This window comes from Hyla sarda, chromosome 10, assembly GCF_029499605.1.
Source record: "Hyla sarda isolate aHylSar1 chromosome 10, aHylSar1.hap1, whole genome shotgun sequence".
Taxonomy (NCBI): domain Eukaryota; kingdom Metazoa; phylum Chordata; class Amphibia; order Anura; family Hylidae; genus Hyla; species Hyla sarda.
Genome location: NC_079198.1, coordinates 104446806 through 104463298, shown reverse-complemented (window position 1 = coordinate 104463298; position 16493 = coordinate 104446806). Strand labels below are relative to the sequence as shown.

The 16493-nt window shown below is 43.2% G+C and overlaps 1 protein-coding gene across 4 annotated transcripts in view; it reads right to left on the bottom strand.

Annotated features, from left to right (window-relative positions):
- The window catches only part of LOC130293500 (Golgi integral membrane protein 4-like), a 125779-nt gene that overhangs the window by 47608 nt on the left and 61678 nt on the right, over nucleotides 1-16493 (bottom strand). The gene's annotated exons all lie outside the window — the stretch shown is intronic.

The following is a 16493-nucleotide window of genomic DNA, read 5'->3' as shown; positions in this document are numbered from 1 at the left end:
TCATCTAGATTAAAGGGGTATTTGAGGCAAAAATACATTTTTTATATATCAACTGGCTCCAGAAAGTTAAACAGATTTGTAAATTACTTCTATTAAAAAAATCTTAATCCTTCCAATAGTTATTAGCTTCTGAATTTGAGTTGTTGTTTTCTGTCTAACTGCTCTCTGATGACTCCCGTCCCGGGAGCTGTGCAGTTCCTATGGGGATATTCTCGCATCATGCACAGCTCCCGGGATGTGACATCATCATTGAGCAGTTAGACAGAAAACTTCAGAAGCTAATAACTATTGGAAGGATTAAGATTTTTTAATAGAAGTAATTTACAAATCTGTTTAAATCTCCTGAGCCAGTTGATATATAAAAAAAAAAGTTTTTGCCTGGAATACCCCTTTAATGCAATAGAAAATAATGGAACGGTCGTTCACGGCAATCGAGTGGTTTTAATTTACATTATGAAAAATAAGAACCGAAATCTGGCTGCTGCATGGGTCACAGTTCACACTTTCCCACAACCCCCCTTGCTTGTACAGTATGCACAGCAGAAACCAAACCAAGGGCAACACGGCAAAACGAAGAATTCACATGGGGATTAGTAAGTATAGATATATCTCAAATAGTACATACACAAAGGGGGAGATTTATCAAAACCTGTGCAGAGGAAAACTTGCCCAGTTGCCCATAGCAACCAATCAGATCGCTTCTTTCATTTTTCACAGGCCTTCATAAAAATGAAAGAAGCGATCTGATTGGTTGCTATGGGCAACTGGGCAAGTTTTCCTCTGCACAAGTTTTGATAAATCTCCCCCAAAGTGTGCACATTAGAATGGTGCTTTATTTCACATAATGTATTAGTTTAGACCAGTTTATCTTCATTATGAAACCCCTTAAAAAGGCACAGCTTCACTTGTGCAGCGGTAGGGGTCCGGTGAATTACTGTTTAAAGCCAGGTACTAAAACAAAAAGTAATTTTTTTCTAAATCTGCTTCTATTTTCAGATATTATTTTAGTTTGCATCTTGCCTGACCTGTTTTTAACAGCACTTGGTGCTTTCCACTTTCTGCAAAGCATATCACTAAGGATATGGGCACAAAGGACATCTCCTGTCCCTGTTCTTTGTATGGGGGAGGTTTGTAAGCATGCTCTCGGACCTGTGCGGAGGTCATTATACAGTGGAGAGGGAGGCTGAGTTGCTATTGTCTTATCTACCTTTTACTGTAATGCTGTACACCACTTTAAAGCAGCCTCCTTTTTAGTATTGAAGACAAAACAGGAAGTTTATAGATTAGTTGAAGTTGTAGTGGTCAGAATGAAAAATGCCAGATTTCAAGACACTTTGCAGTGGGGACAAAGCGGGGCCCTGTGCAGTGGGGACAAAGCGGGGCCCTGTGCAGTGGGGACAAAGCGGGGCCCTGTCCAGTGGGGACAAAGCGGGGCCCTGTCCAGTGGGGACAAAGCGGGGCCCTGTCCAGTGGGGACAAAGCGGGGCCCTGTCCAGTGGGGACAAAGCGGGGCCCTGTCCAGTGGGGACAAAGCGGGGCCCTGTCCAGTGGGGACAAAGCGGGGCCCTGTCCAGTGGGGACAAAGCGGGGCCCTGTCCAGTGGGGACAAAGCGGGGCCCTGTCCAGTGGGGACAAAGCGGGGCCCTGTCCAGTGGGGACAAAGCGGGGCCCTGTGCAGTGGGGACAAAGCGGGGCCCTGTGCAGTGGGGACAAAGCGGGGCCCTGTGCAGTGGGGACAAAGCGGGGCCCTGTGCAGTGGGGACAAAGCGGGGCCCTGTGCAGTGGGGACAAAGCGGGGCCCTGTGCAGTGGGGACAAGCGGGGCTCTGTACACTGAGGACAAGCAGGGCTCTGTACACTGAGGACAAGCAGGGCTCTGTACACTGAGGACAAGCAGGGCTCTGTACACTGAGGACAAGCAGGGCTCTGTACACTGAGGACAAGCAGGGCTCTGTACACTGAGGACAAGCAGGCCTCTGTACACTGAGGACAAGCAGGGCTCTGTACACTGAGGACATGCACCGATAGTTGCAGGGTGGACAAGCAGGGCTCAGTGCAGTGAGGCTCTATGACATGCTCTCGGCTCATAAAGCAGGATGATTGACAAGCCAGGAGCCTGCATAAAGCCCTGCTTGTCCTGCCCATACTTCCTGTATTCTTTTTGTATTTTGTCACAGCTGAGACACACAGGCAATAGCTGCAGCATTTTATCACCAAAAAATATACACATTTTTTAACCAATGGATATTACAATATACATATGTTTTTATGTACATATATATATAATTATAGGGCATGTTCTGGTAACACATTCCTTTTAAGTTTAATCATTGTATATTAAACATTGTGTAACGTATGTTGTGCTTTAATTCCTCAATACAATTTTTAAAAGCAACATTTTGCAGTCACTGAATAATAATATTCTTGCTTACTTCCAGAGGGCAACAACAAAAAAGCTAGAGACCTAATACTTATCACAGCTGAGAATTTACCAAAGTTGAATCCAGTCTAAACAAAGCTGCTTTAAAGTAGTCTGGAGTGGACTTATACATTGTAGCAAACAACAAGGATAGGAGGCTTGTACTCTTAAATGGTTACTGTTGTTTCAACTCCATTTGATGCCTATGTAATTTCTACCATATTTGTAAATCACTTTATTTACCAAAGATGGCTCCTCATCACAGGAAAAGAAGCTCTAAAGTCTTGTACACTTCCTTGCAAACTGCTGTTCAGCGCCTGTGGTTGGGGAATTCCCTCTCTAGCAGCAGAGTAATCAAGACTGAAGACAGAAAGTGGGACAGTTCTATGCAGGGGAGAGATACTGTTTGTAATCTGTAAACCTATTTGTTTCCTCCAGGGGGTACATGCTATGCAATAAAGGAAAATCAAGGCTTCTGCTCTATTTTCGCTGACCACCAATAAAGTTTTGGGCAGCTGTCTCTTGTGGAAACACTTGGGTTTTTGTCATGTACACTGTGCTGCTTCCTAAATGTAATCCCCTCTCCCTTCCTTTAGCTTGTCATCACCAGCAACAATGCACTGCTTAGACCCTCCCTTGCTGTGATCCTGCTGTAGTTTTCCTTTTTGCTCACATACCACCTTGCGAAGCATGCGCTCAGAGCAGTGGTCGATACCCATACCCCCTCCATGCATCTCTATGGGAAAGCTAGAGATACATGAGTATAGCAGTTGGGCACCCCATACCCCCCACTCCAACCCCCACCCCACCCATACTATACTCATGAAAAGCACTATACTTGTGAAAAAGCAGGTACGCCAATAAGTCCTTCCCCCATGCCATCTATAGTAGAGTACTGTAAATAATCCCCAGCACAATGCCAACCTATTCTGGCTAGTGCACTTACACCAGAACAGTGTCCGAGCAAAGCAAAAAGCACCTTAGATATATGCAAAATAAAAGGTACTGTGACAATCGTGATGCTGTTTGATGTAAGATGGCATAACTAATCCATAAGATAAAAGGTCTTCTGTAACTTTAAGAAGGATAATGTTCTCTATTTCAGAAACTGAAGGAAACCCACAAAGACGTTTTATGGAATAAATGACATTCTGCTCAATCTGTCAATCAGACTATCACAGGTTACAATGGACTGGAAATAAGTGTTAGTAGTAAAAGCTTTTATATTACATAGTGGGTGTAATAAGCTCGGAGCATTCTACAAGCCCCTGACAATCCACATCAAGAGGTCGAACAGTAATAAGAAGTAGAAACCAATGTTATCCCAGCTCACTATTTCATAACAGGCAATTCTGCACCTAGACCCCAGAAGGCAGGATTGGATCCCGATTCATTGCATTAAAGGGGTACTCCACTGGCTAGCGTTCAGATAATTTAGTTCCAAACGCTGTGTGCGCGCTGCTGGGGTCGACCACGCCCCCTCGTGCTGTCAGGCCACGCCCCCTCAATGCAAGTCTATGGGAGAGGGCGTGACGTCCGCCAGTGGAGTACACTTTTAAGAGTCCATGTAAAGATGGTAATATACTAGGCAACTAGCCAGTTAGTCACTATTAGAGTTGAGCGAACTTACAGAAAATTGGCTCATAGCAAACCTTTTACCTCGGCTGTTTATTACTTTACTCTGCATAAATTAGTTCAACTTTCCAAGGGCTCGAGTTGCCTGGGAAAGGTGAATACAGTCCTAGGAGACCTAAGACTGTCATCCCGGACATTTCCAGGCAACCAGAGCCTTTGGAAAGCTGAACTAATTTACGCAGACTAAAGTAATCAAGGGCCGAGCCACGAGGTCCGCTACGAGCCAATTTACTGTAAGTTCGCTCAACTCTAGTCACTATCATTACAATTCCAACCAGAGTTATAGCTTGTAGCTTCTGGGCCCTGATGCTAAATCTGCAACAGGGCCCCATATGCCAATACTACTACTGGCCTCTAATGGGGCAGATGTGCTTTAGGGCCCCTTTAGTCACCAGGGCCCCGATGTAACTGCCACCTCTATAGCTACTCCCGGATTTCAACAGATCTCTGAGGCTAGGTGGTACATATACAAATGACTACAGTAGTGATGCCTACATACTTGGTGCCAGTCAAGTATTCATTAGATCGCTTTTCTTAAATTTTACAACTACAATTGAGCAATAAGTTTGCTTTCTAACAAATGGCAACAGAAGGTCTATATAAGTCACTAAATATTGGCAAAAATTCTGAAATCACTGATCATCCCTGAGAGGACGGTCACTCAGTATCTTATATAGCAAAAACACAATTTAATATAGCAGAAACAGATTCTATTCGGCATCGCTCACACAGGTGGATCTCTTAAAGGGGTACTCCGGTGAAAACCTTTTTTCTTTTAAATCAACTGGTGCCAGAAAGTTAAACAGATTTGTAAATTACTTCTATTAAAAAATCATAATCCTTCCTGTACTTATTAGCTGCTGAATACTACAGAGGAAATTCTTTTATTTTTGGAATTCTCTCTGATGACATCACGAGCACAGTGCTCTTTGCTGACGTCATTATAATAATAATAACTCTTTATTTATTGTTGTCCTTGTGGGATTTGAACCCAAGGCCCCAGCGCTGCAAGGCAGCAGTGCTAACCACTGAGCCACCATGCTGCCCTTAGCATACATTTGCTATGCACGGTTCCTAAAATGGACAGAGATGTCAGCAGAGAGCACTGTGCTCGTGATGTCATCAGTGTTCCAAAAAGAAAGGAATTTCTTCTGTAGCATTCAGCAGCTAATAAGTACTGGAAGCATTAAGATTTTTTAATAGAAGTAATTTACAAATATGTTTAACTTTCTGGCACCAGTTGATTTAAAAGAAAAAAGGTTTTTACCGGAGTACCCCTTTAATTGCATAAGCTGGATCCTAAACACCTTCAAGACAAGCTAACCCCTGTTGGCTTAGAATAGCAGTGCTCACGTGTCAAAAGTGGAGTAATCGGCACATGTATACTTCCATAGAAGGAAAACCGGAGCACATACCAATTCTGTTGATAGCCGTTGATTCTTTATTGCATAGCTTCAATGTCGGGGTGTGCGGTAGAGGGAGGGTGGATCCGCAGCGGGAAGGGGAACGTCAGGAAACTGTCTGTGTCACGCTGGAATGCGCTTCGTTAGGCCCTCTGGGAACGTCAGGCAATGGACTGTGTCACGCTGGAATGCGCTTCGTCAGGCCCAGAGGGCCTGACGAAGCGCATTCCAGCGTGACACGGACCGTTGCCTGACGTTCCCCTTCCCGCTGCGGATCCACCCTCCCTCTACCGCACACCCGACATTGAAGCTATGCAATAAAGAATCAACGGCTATCAACAGAATTGGTATGTGCTCCGGTTTTCTTTCTATGGAAGTATACAAAAACACAATTTAAATATAAGACGCATAACAATGTTTCATAGCTGAACACTTTGGCTTCATGATACATACCTCAAGTACATGGAAGGAAATTATTCTGAGGAATGTTTTTTCAGATCAGTTAGGGAAAAAAATATGGAATAATCAACAGCAAAAAGAATCCCAGTTAGAACTTTGGGCTTTATGACTCCTGAAGGCTTTAAATCATGGACTTCTACTAACAATAAATATTCTACATCATGATAGTTCCAACTTTCTCATAGATCAGGGAGTTGGAATCTTGTCATGGACTACATTTTTTAGTTTCCAAATTAAATTAAAGGGTTGCTCCGCTCCCCAGCATCCGGAACATTGAGTTCCTGAACGCTGTGTGCGGGCTTCCGTGTTCATGCCCGCCCCCTCGTGACGTCACACCCTGTCATGTGACGTGACGTCCCGCCCCCTCAATGCAAGTCTATGGGAGGGGGCGTCACGTGGGGGCAGGCATGAACACGGAAGCCCGCACACAGCGTTAAGGAACTCAATGTTGCGGACGCTGGGGAGCGGCGTAACCCTTTAAGATCCAGACTCTTTGCTGGCCATGTCACTGAGTAGATATACCTCAATGATTCTTATTCTGTGGCAATTCTGCATACTGTACGAGTTTTCAATTCTGATGCTTTGATGTATTCCTTGGTCTTGGAACAACCAACATCTTTTGCTACACTCTGTCAAGATGGAAATCCACAACACTGAGTTATTTCCTCTACTTGACATGGAAAAACAGGGCAGCTTGGTGGCTCAGTGGTTAGCATCATTGCCTTTCAGTGCTGTGGTCCGGGATCCAAGGACAAGGGAATTAGTATGTTTTTAGAGTGTGGGGGGAAAACACACTCAAACATACTGACAGAGTACTTTAAAATCTGACATACCATGTACAAAGCTGCACAATATGTTGGCGCTACATAAAAGAATAAAGTATGTCATTTATTAAAATATATCCCTTTGTTTGAGGTATGTTTCAAGGAGCCAAGTCTCATGGTCTTGGACCAGGCATATTCATGAATTTCACAGACATCTTATAGATTTCAGCACGTACTATGTAATGATTTATTTCTCCTGTGGGGGAGCTGCAGGAAAACTAAACACTTGCTGGCAGGATACCCCTTTGACAATAGCTGACTGCTGGAAGTCCCAACAGCCCGATACACTGATCAGTTTATCTTTGGGAGACCTATGAAAAAAAGAATTGTCCAAAGACTCCATGCATTCCTATGGATCTACTGGTCATGTGATTCAAACGCACTGTCTATTCCATTATGAAACAAGTATGATTGATTTTACATCATCATATATTATTTTCATGCCAAAAATCAAAGTACTAATACAGGTGCTCATTATAGGTTGTTCTACATGAAAAAAGAAGTATTACATTAAAGGGGTACTCCGCCCCTAAACATCTTATCACCTTATCTAAAGTATATGGGATAAGAGGGCTAATCACAGGGGTCCTGCCACTGGGGACCCCGTGATCTCGGCTGCGACACCCCAGACATCTGGTGCACTGAGTGAACTTTGCTTCGTGCCAGATGACTGTCGATGCGGAGCGGAGGCTTGTGACGTCACGCTCAGCTCGTGACATCATGGCCACGCCCCCTCAATGCAAGTCTATGGGAGGGGCATGACATCTGCCACACCCCCTCCCATAGACTTGCATTGAGGGAGCGTGGCTGTGATGTCACAAGCGGGGCGTGGTCGTAACGAGCCTCCGGCGCTGCACCTGACTCTCTAAACAAATGCCAGGTGCCGCAGAGAGATCATGGCAGTACCCCCATGATCAGACATCTTATCCCCTATCCTTTGGACAGGGGATAAGATGTCTAGGGGCGGAGTACCCCTTTAAGGCCAATTAGACAACACTAGATACTAGAAGAACATAAGAAGGTCAAAAGTATGTACACTGGACGTGCTTCTTGGAGACTTTACACGAGTTATTCTGAGAGGAGGATGCTGGCGGATTGAGGAAGATAGATGAAATCCATATAAAAGCCTTGCAGCACTGTAAATAATCCAGGGAGAGTACATCTCTCCTAATAAGTATGTACGACGAGTATAGATATAGTACAAGATCAATACTGATACATATGTAGCAGTGTACAGCCAGCCAAACTCACTGGAGTGTACAATACAGAAGCCTAGAAATACTGAAAAACTGAAATCTGTATAACAGGCCGGCAAAAAAGAAATGCTACAATTATCAATGTATCGGGCAAATGGCGCCAAACATATAGGAATACAGATGCTATATCACAGCTGTAGAGGCAAGATATATATGCCCTAGGGTAATATTCAGTAATAGAACAAAATTTGGGGTCTATAGTATAAGAACCCCAATGACCTAATCTCCAATATGTCTGATGTTTCTTTAATATTTTTAAGCAACTAACAATACTAGATTGACAAAGGGTGAATTCACATAAAGTGTTACATGATATTCTATCTTGTTTTGTAATATTTATATACATATACTAGTTGGGTACCCAGTGTTGCCCGGCCTTCCTAGCTAAACAGTCTGGGAGAGGAAAAGCAATGCAATATTTTCATTTTTATGCCTTTGATTGCACTTGGCCTATAGCTTTACATTTCATTGGAGGCATTTTCACACCTTTAAATAATCAACCAATAATTAACTAATTAATAATTAAATCAATGCCATTTCAGAAAATTCAACAGCTAAGTGACATTCTGCTACTTCTCTTCGTGTCTCCAATATGACTGCTTCACCAAACACACAACCTTTTCAGGAGACTTAGCAGGAGTACTGTGAGCCCTGCAATGTGTACTGCAAGCCAACCAGTCTTCCTAGCCTCTAGGAGAGAAGATCAGTCTGGTAAAGCAGCCAAATTGGAGCTCTTTAGAAGCCAAGAAAGCTTTATCAGTCTCCTGAAGCCCCAGGAGTGTAGGTTGCTCTTCTTTTCTGTACTCTTCCCTGCAGCCATGCCCTCGCCCTGCCTCCAAACAGGCGAAAAGTAAAATCATATCATATTTTACCATGACGTTGATCTTCTGGCAGGATGTTTAAAACTCCCAGGCAATCTCCACAGCCCAAGAGTAACACAATCCAAAAAATGTACCGGTAGTCCCATAGACTTGCATTGGACCTCCAGTAAATCTCCTGATTGTGTAATTCTTGGGCTTTGGAGCTTGACATCCCTAAATTCTATTATAAATTCCTAGAACTAAATAATTCCTAAAACTAAATTTCCCTTCACCTCCTTGGTTGAACATATTGGACTTTTTTTCAACTGTACTATCTTTTTATTTGACATAAGAAACCTATGTACTAAATTTAATTGCAAGATCTTCAGCCGTTCGAAACTTATGCTGGAACATACATGTACCAGCATAACCTTTACAGTGGGGCAAATAAAATAAATGTGAATATTCCGTTTGTGGTGCCGGACGGGGTAATGTGGAGTTAACTGTTTCGTGATGCCAGGACATGGTTGACCTATACACCACCCGAGGTAGACCAGCTTCATCTGTGCCAGGCACGGGGCAAATAATCACTCAGACGCAAGGTTACGGTTAACTGGCTTCCTTTACTGAGGTTGGAAAGATGGTACAATCCCTTACAGCTCAGATTAGCGTGAAGAAGTTGCAGGTGAACTTTGGGAATCTTATCGGCTTGCTGGGACTTATATTTGATTGTGCTGTATATAATTGACTTGACTGGTATGCAGCTCACGCTATGCTTTAGGAACTTGACTTGACTTGGACTTTGACTAATTTTCTGACTTGAATATAGTGCTTACTGCAAGGATTTGACTTTCACCTCGGTGGTGGGGTTAACTGGTAGTTGATGCCTGGTTGATGGACTAGGCCTCAGGCCTCCTTTCAGTTCCACCTCACAGACAGACTTCACTTTTCACCAAACTGTACCTCAGCAGAGAACTGAACCTTGAACTCTGGCTACAGTATATAAGGGGACAATTTAGAGCCTTCCCAATGGGCAGATAAGTCACATGTCCACCTCTGCATACTCCTCTAAAAAACAAGGTCCTGAAGAACAGGATATTTAAGGCAACAAGTGCATAGAAAATACAAATACATTAACCCTTATATAATATTGCATAATACTGTAGATTATAGAGAGTCCTGAGGAGAGTGGGCCCAGGACAGACAGTGAAGCAGCATCTACCACACAGGATGGGAAGGAGTACAGAAGAACACCTGATTCTGTACTGGGTCACCACACTCTGACAGAGACACCTTTTGTTTACAGAAACACTAAACCTTAAAATGAATGATAAACATACATTGCCTTTGCATATGCCTATGTCTGTAGGATTTACCGCATGTTCCTGAAGCAGTCTTGGTGAGTCAATTTTCTGCCAAGTTGTTTTACTTTTGGCTTGTAAACAACTGGTGAGTGGAGCCTATTGGTCTTTGTGTCCTACTGAAGACAAGGCAAGTGGGGGGAGGCTCCTGCTGCACTAGGACACAAACAGCTGATCTCCCAGGAAACAAAAGAATTGCTTATAATATGTCTCACATTTCATTGCAATGTCCAAATAGGATCACATACACTTTTTTTTTTTTTACAAATAGTTATAAAATACTGTGACAATTACTTTTATGCTACATCTTTATAACAGTCTGTACTTCATCATCAAGGCATAGACATAGCTATATAATAAAGTTCTGCTTGGCTCCAATCACCACTAACTAATAAAAAAAATTGCATAAAAAGATGCCTCTTTCTCCTGCAGTGACCACTCACTCTCAGTTCACTGCTGAAACCCATCTCAAGAGACAAGATGGACTCACTGAGGGAACAGATAACATGCTGCTGCCCATAGAATTCTTTGTAGAAGGAAGGAGGAAAAGGGAGAGATGCAGTGAGAGCTAGAGATAGAGACAGATGCTGTGTGCTCTAGTAAGGGTTTTACTATCTCACCTCATTGCTGGATTCACATGAACACTGCTCAGGACTGCAGTATACTGGCCTGCAGGCTTCTGCAACCTCTGAGGATGTTCTACAAAGACACACAGAGAGCAGCATGTCCTCTTCCTTATGTACAGTGTATGAGAGACATGACAGCTGATGCTAAAAAGTCATTTCAAATGACAGCTACGCTTACAGTATAATGTTTATCTACATAACTCAGCAATAAAACAGCATGCAGTATGCTAGCTTTTAGTTCCGAACGCTGGGTGCGAGCTGTAGGGGTCGTGATGTCACCGCTGTCACGCCCCCTCCCATAGACTTTTATTGGGGGGGCGTGACCAAGAGGTTACAAGGGGCGTGGCAGTGACGTCACAACCCCCGCAGCCTGCACCCAGCGTTTGGAACTAAATGTTTTGAAAGCTGGGGCAGCAGAGTATCGCTTTAACTCAACTCTACATGGAATGTGGATGTCTCTATTAAACATAGACAGCTATGACTACTATAAAATATATATTAGGGAAATATAAACAATATTTTGAATCTAAAAGAAACAGAATCAAAAAGATGGAAATTCAACTTTAAAGGGGTATTCCAGGAAAAACAAATATTTTTTTATATCAACTGGCTCCAGAAAGTTAAACAGATTTGTAAATTACTTCTGTTAAATAAATCTTAATCCTTCCAATAATTATCAGCTGCTGAAGTCGAGTTGTTCTTTTGTCTGGCAACAGTGCTCTCTGCTGACATCTCTGCTTGTCTTGGGACGTGCACAGAGTAGAAAAGGTTTGCTATGGGGATTTGCTTCTACTCTGGACAATTCCCGAGACATCAGAGAGCACTTAGACAGAAAAGAACAACTCAACTTCAGCAGCTCATAACTACTGAGAGGATTAAGATTTTTTAATAGAAGTAATTTACAAGTCTATTTAACTTTCTGGAGCCAGTTGATTTATATTTATATATATATATATATATATATATATATATATATATATATATATATATATATATATATATATATAAATCAACTGGCTATATATATATATATATATATATATATATATATATATATATATATATATATATATATATATATATATAAAGTTTTTTCCTGGATAACCCCTTTAAGGAAGAAAAATAGGAATGTGAAATCTCTAAATGGCTTATCTCACCACAATGAGAAAACCTCCATAGTTTAAATGCATTCAAAAATCCTCCCTAAATCTCCATCTTTACTTTGATCCCATCCAGTGGGAAACAATTTTTTAAATCAACTGGTGCCAGAAAGTTAAATAGATTTGTAAATTACTTTTATTTAAAAATCTTAATCCTTCCGGTACTTATCAGTTATCAGCTGCTGTATGCTCCACAGCCAGTTCTTTTCTTTTTAAATTTATTTTCTGTCTGACCACAGTTCTCTTTGCTGCCACCTCTGCCCATGTCAGGAACTGTCCAGAGCAGGAGCAAATCCCCCTAGAAAACCTATGCTGCTCTGGACAGTTCCTGACACGGGCAGAGGTGGCAGCAAAGAGAACTGTGGTCAGACAGAAAAGAAATTCAAAAAGAAAATAACTTCCTGTGGAGCATACAGCAGCTGATAAATCCTGGAAGGATTAGCATTTTTTTTTAATAGAAGTAATTTACTAATCTGTATAATTTTCTGGCACCAGTTGATTTAAATAAAAAAATAAAATAAAAAAAAAAGCTTTTCACCAGAGCATCCTTTGAAATGGGTGTTGTCAGATACTAAATCTTTGTTGTAAATCTTGCAAAAACATTAACCTTTCTAACAAACTTCATTAAAAAAATAAATAAATAATTTTGTTACGGTATATCCTTTTAGTAGAAATCATGGCTGATAAAAAAAAAAGATTAGTAGTCAATGCACACCTGATTGCTCGGACCGCATAGAGGGCAGCCCTAACCATGGTGCTCATAAAACAGATCTTTTGCATAGGCTGGTTACATGCCCGCTTTCGCACAGATTTTGGGCTGATCCCTTTGCATGGAGGTCGTGGAACCTCTACTGATCGTTTTACATATAGCCGCAGGGATACCTTGGTAACACTCCTATGGCACACTATCATCCAGTAAGTTAGGGCGGGACTAGCTATCCTTCTGTGCTCACTCCTGTCCTGTCTGAAAACAGAGAGGAAGGGGTTACAGAACAGCCTGCAGGATATACCCTGTTTCCCCAAAACCTTACCCCGAAAATAAGCCCTAGCTGTATTATCAGGGTGGGCTGCAATATAAGCCCTACCCCGAAAATAAGACCTAGGTCAGTGGTCTTCAACCCGCAGACCTCCAGCTGTTGCAAAACTACAACTCCCAGCATGCCCGGACAGCCAATGGCTGTCCGGGCATGCTGGGAGTTGTAGTTTTGCAACAGCTGGAGGTCCGCAGGTTGAAGAACACTGACCTAGGCAATGCCCGGGCTGCAAATATTAAAAAACAAACTTTAACTTACCTTCGTCCTCCGTTCCCCCGTTGCTAAGGAACCGGCCTCACTGTTCTCCGATGCTCTTGCTGCTTCTTGGTGTTGTGACGTCTCAGAGCCTTCAGCCTATCACCTGCCGCAGCGATGATAGGCTGAGCGCATTGTCATGTAAGGAGCCGGCCGTAAAAAAAAAATATGCCCTACCCTGAAAATAAGCCCTAGTGTGTTTTTTGTGACTAAAATTAATATAAGACCCGGTCTTATTTTCGGAGAAACACATTAGAGACAAGCACAGTGTTTTCAGCGGTCAGTTTGTGCCGATATCTACAGCGGTTCTCAAAAGCTTACATTCTGAGCTACGCAGAACATGCCCGGCGTTGCCAGCAGCACATTCATTAGGCGGAGCTGTCTCCATCTGCCCGACAGATTTCGCCCTATGCACACTGATAATCATCAATCAGGGGGCAGGCGGCTGAAGGGCACCTGAATGCGTTGGAATCATTTTTGGCAGCAGTGGGTGCACTCTGTATGCCTAGGTTCTTGTAAACTACTGTACATATCTGCACAAACAACACTTTGCTGAAAACTGCGTTCCTGTTGCCATATCATGGTGCCCTCAGTGGGGGGGGGGGGAACATAACCGGCCTGAAAGGTTCACTTTAATGGAACTGTAAAACTAGAAATAAATGATACAAGTAACCAGAAAGAGACTGTTGCCCCACACTGTTAGTCAGTCAGTCTCAGCATAACCTAGCCACAAGAAGAGCGGTATGGGACAAATAAAAGATGCCAATGCATTCAGTCTTAAAAGGGGTACTCCGCTGGAAAACATTTTTTCTTTTTTAAATCATCTGGTGCCAGAAAGTAAAATTTGTAAATTACTTCTATTTAAAAATCTTAAAGGGGTATTCCAGGCCAAAACTTTTTTATATATATCAACTGGCTCCGGAAAGCTAAACAGATTTGTAAATTACTTCTATTAAAAATTCTTAATCCTTCCAATAGTTATTAGCTTCTGAAGTGGAGTTGTTGTTTTCTGTCTAACTGCTCTCTGATGACTCACGTCCTGGGAGCTGTGCAGTTCCTATGGGGATATTCTCCCATCATGCACAGCTCCCGGGACGTGACATCATCATTGAGCAGTTAGACAGAAAACTTCAGAAGCTAATAACTATTGGAAGGATTAAGATTTTTTAATAGAAGTAATTTACAAATCTGTTTAACTTTCCGGAGCCAGTTGATATATATAAAAAAAAGGTTTTGCCTGGAATACCCCTTTAATCCTTCCAGCACTTCTCAGCTGCTGTATACTACAGAGGAAGTTCTTTTCCTTTTGAATGTCCTTTTTGTCTGACCACACTGCTCTCTGCTGACACCTCTGTCCATGTCAGGAACTGTCCAGAGCAGGAGAGGTTTGCTATGGGGATTTACTCCTGATGTGGACAGTTCCTAAAATGGACAGAGTTGTCAGCAGAGATCACTGTGGTCAGACAGAAAGGAAATTAAAAGAAAAGAACTTCCTCTCTAGTATACATCAGCTGATAAGTACTGGAAGGATTAAGATTTTTTAATAGAAGTAATTTACAAATCTGCTTAACTTTCTGGCACCAGTTGATTAAAAAAAAAAAAAAGCCCTTGACTGTCCGGGTATACTGGGTGTTGTAGTTTTGCAACAGCTGGAGACACACTGTTAGGAAAACACTGTCTTTTGTCCTCCATATTGTCATTATACTTTACCACTAAGTGGGTCCATGTGGATATGGGAAGGCAACTACTTTACTAAATAAATTGTCTGGAATCTGAATTTAAAGGGCACCTGTCGCTCCTTGCTAACAACGTACACATTAAATGGGTTTTCCAGCTTGTAAAAACTGAAAGCCTATTTCCCAGATGGACCATCAGTATTAGATCAGTGGTGGTCCAATTCCAGACACCCACACCGGTCATCTGTTAGAAGGGGCTGACACACTCGTCCTAACAATTGCTGTAGTTTTAGTAGCAGCAGTGCAAACAACTGGAGTGCTGTTCCATTCAAGTAAATAGAGGAAATGCAGTAGCGACCCCCTATTGGTGGCCACACAAGATTATAAGGGGTATTCCAGTTTTTTTTTAACTACTAAAGTATTGTTCCCCTGATGCCAAGTCTGAAGTGCTTTACATGTGTGGAATGGATCAACCCCTTTTTTTGTGAATTCATGGTCCCCCCAGGTTTAGCATTTCTCCAGTGTCTGGATGACTGTTGTCTCAAGCCTTTCCCAGGATCCTGTTCAGCTCGAGACATCAGCTGATCACAGGGGGCTTGGCTTCTTCTCAACTTCCCTGAGGACGTGTGCGGTCCAGCTGTACTTGCCACCACGCGGACATTCAATTTGTCCCCTGCTGTCTGCAGACTGCTGAGATCACGTGACAGCGAGGGACGCATTGAATGCCGACACGGTGGCCATACAGCTGGACCGCACACGCCATCCCGGGACTGCCTAGTCAGGGAACACAAGAAGAAGCCAAGGCCCCTGTGAGCCAGTTGTTGTCTCGAGCTGAACAGGATCCCAGTAAAGCCTCGTGACAGTCATCTAAAGACCGGAGGACTGCTGATCCTTGGGGGACCATGGAGTCTCAAAAAGGGGTCGATCTACCACACACAGGTAACACAAGTAAAGTACTTAATACATAATTTAATCAGAAGCACAATACCGAAAAGTTAGAAAAAAAAGGGGATAAGATGTCTGATCGCAGGGGTCCCGCCGCTGGGACCCCCGCAATATAGCATGCAGCACCCACCTGTTACTGCTCCGGAAGTGCTGGAGGGTCTGGCTCCTGACCACGGGGACGGAAGATCGTGACGTCACGACTCTGCCCCCGTGTGGGGTCACGCCTCGCCCCCTCCCATAGACTTGCATTGAGGGGGCGGGGCATGACATCACACGGGGGCAGAGTCATCACCTCCAGCACTTCCGGAGCAGTAACAGGTGGGTGCTGCATGCTATATTGCGGGGGTCCCAGCGGCGGGACCCCCGCGATCAGATATCTTATCCCCTATCCTTTGGATAGGGGATAAGATGTCTAGGGGTGAAGTACCCCTTTAAGCCACATGTGATCCCTTAGGGCAAATCAACTGAACGGGTGCACTCACCAGCAGAGGGTGCACTCCTTTACATCTCTTGGTAAATGGGCACAGACCAGTCACCTACCGGGTACCATTGATAATACTTTTATCTTAAAATGTAATAGAGAGGTCTTTGGGCTCGGTCAGGAACCAGGACCCAGGTGCAACTGTTTTCGCCCCACCTCC